Here is a 2,789-nt window from a genome sequence, read left to right on the forward strand (position 1 = left end):
AAGTCAACAATGCTTTTCCTACGATTTTTCTTAAACATTCTTTAACAGATCTAACAAGTCTCTCATAAAACCCTCCCCACCATGGGGCTCGTTCGATTATAAATTTCCAATGGATTCTTTCTTTGGCAATGAAATTCTTGAATTTGTCATCTTTTAAAACTTTTGAAAAATTCTCAAGTTCAATCTTTGTCCTCTTAAAGGTCTTGGCGTTGTCAGAGTAGATGATTACGCAGTTTCCTCTTCTGCTCAAAAATCTGCGAAATGCAAGTAAAAAGGATTCTGTTGACATATCTGATACAAGTTCTAAGTGTACAGCTCGGGTTACTGCACAAACGAACAAAACAATATAGGATTTTCGAGTGTCTTTAGAATTCTTTACGTAAACTGGTCCGGCGAAATCAATTCCACAGACTGCAAATGGAGGCGATTCTTGGATTCTATCCTTTGGTAAGGGTGCTGTCATCTGGTCTGCTGGTTTAGCTAAATATTTTTGGCAAATTATACAACCTTTTAATGCTTTTTTGATTAACTGTCGTCCTTTAGGAATCCAGAAGCGTGATCTGACTTTAGCTAAAGTCGCAGCAATTCCTCCATGCATTATCTTCTCATGTTCTTTGCATACTATCAGAATCGTTAGTCGAGAATTTTTAGGTAAGATTATTGGATGTTTATTATCTAGTGAGAAGTCAGAAAATTCCAGTCTTCCTCTCAACCTCATGATTTCCTTTTCATCAATGTAAGGAAGAAAATTATACAAAGGAGAATTTTTTCCAAATGAATTACCTTCTTTGAGGGATTTATATTCTTCGGGAAAAAACTTCTTTTGCTCTGATCTTATCCAGAAATTTTCTGCTTCTTGTAACTCTTCAGCTGTGAGAGTTCCTTGAATGTCGCTAGTTTTTCTTAATTTTCTAATGAAACGTGTTGTGCAAGCAGTGACTCTTAACACCTTCTCTAATTTGCTATATTTTGATATGTCGAAAAGATCATCTGAACTTTTTTCGATTGTACATTCAAGTTGATGTATATCACCGGATCTCTTTCGGTATTCCAGCTTGTTTTCATCTATTTTTTCTTTAATATCTAATCTTGGCCAAAGTTCGTGAGGGAGTTGAAGCCATTGGGGACCTTGCGTCCAAATGGTCTCATTTATTAACTTGGAAATCTTCGTTTCCCCGAGATACGAGATCTGCAGGGTTGTCGACACCTGGGCAATAATGCCAATCTTGAGGTGAACCTAATTTTTGTGTTTCTTCGACACGATTCCTGACAAAGGGTTTGAAGGCTTCAGGTTGTTTCTGGATCCAAAAATAAGTAATTGTTGAGTCTGTCCAAAAATAGCTCGGAATTCTCAATTTCAGTGCTTTCAGAATATTGCTGACTAACTCAACTGATAACAATGCCCCCATTAATTCTAACCTCGGTAAAGTAAGGGATTTTAGTGGGGCTACCCTATTTTTAGAAGAGACAAAGGCCGTTTTGATTTCTTTATTTTCTGTCGTGAAACGTAAATATGCGACTGTACCATAGGCCTTTGACACTTGCATCTGAAAAGCAATGTAGTTCGAGATTTTCGACATTAATGTTCGAGTGCATGAAAAGGTAACGAGAGATGGAGAATTCAGCCATTTGAGGTAGCTCTTCACACCACTTTCTCCATTCAGAGGACAAATCTTCAGGTAACGGTTCATCCCAATCTATTTGTGACAACCAAATCTTCTGTATTAAGCACTTTATTCTAACAGTGAAAGGTCCTAAAATTCCAATCGGATCGAATATCCGACCCAACACTTGTAGAAGAAATCGTTTTGTTTCTATTGGTTTAGATGTGAAACACAATAAGTTCCGAACATCAAAATACAGTAAGTCTTTTGAATTATCCCATGCCATACCTAAGACTTTAAATGGGAAATTTTCTCTATTAAAATCTTCAGGATTTTCATCTGGAACGACACCCTTTTTTACCCACAATTCATGCAATTGTCTCGAGTTACTATGCCATTTGTGAAGCTGCATGCTTGCTTCCTTAAATATTTGGACCGATTCTAGACTCGTAGTTAATGCTTCATTGATCGTTGGTTGGTTTCCAATCACATCATCTACATATACGTTCTCATTCAAAAAGTTAACCGTTGTAGGATAAAGTTTATTATATTTTTTCAGATGATGTTTAATGGTAGCGGCTAATAGAAATGGACTACTATTTATTCCGAATAAAACACTAGTGAACCTATATATGTCAGGAGAAATAGTTTCATCATTAGGGAAATCGGAAAACAGAAACCTGGTTGCGTCTCGATCTTTTTCATGTATGAGAATCTGTAAAAAGGTTTGTTTTATATCTGCGGTGAAGGCTATTAGATTATAGCGAAATCTTAAGAATATTTCGAATATTTCAGGGTATAAATTTGGCCCAACATGTAGACAGTCATTTAAAGAAATGGATCCTGGGGCATGCGATGATGCATCATAAACAATACGTAATTTACTTGTAGCTCGATCCTCGAGTATAACTTCCCTATGTGGCAAGTAAAACACGACATCCTCTTCATTTGAAATTTCTGAAACTGGTTCGATAATATTTTGATTTAACTGATCTCTTAATACGTTCCTGTATTCGGAAAATAGATTAGGATCTTTTTTAAATCGTTTTCTAAGTCGATGAAATCTTTGTTCTGCGATTTTCCTATTATTATTTAGATTTGATGTGTCATGTTTCCAAGGCAATCTAACTTTATAGCGAGAATTTTCATATGTTATATTTGATTCGAAATATTCGACGACTTCAT

The sequence above is a fragment of the Stegodyphus dumicola genome, chromosome X2 (assembly GCF_044657685.1).
Source record: "Stegodyphus dumicola isolate Sdum_Otavi_A_Nest chromosome X2, ASM4465768v1".
Classification (NCBI taxonomy): domain Eukaryota; kingdom Metazoa; phylum Arthropoda; class Arachnida; order Araneae; family Eresidae; genus Stegodyphus; species Stegodyphus dumicola.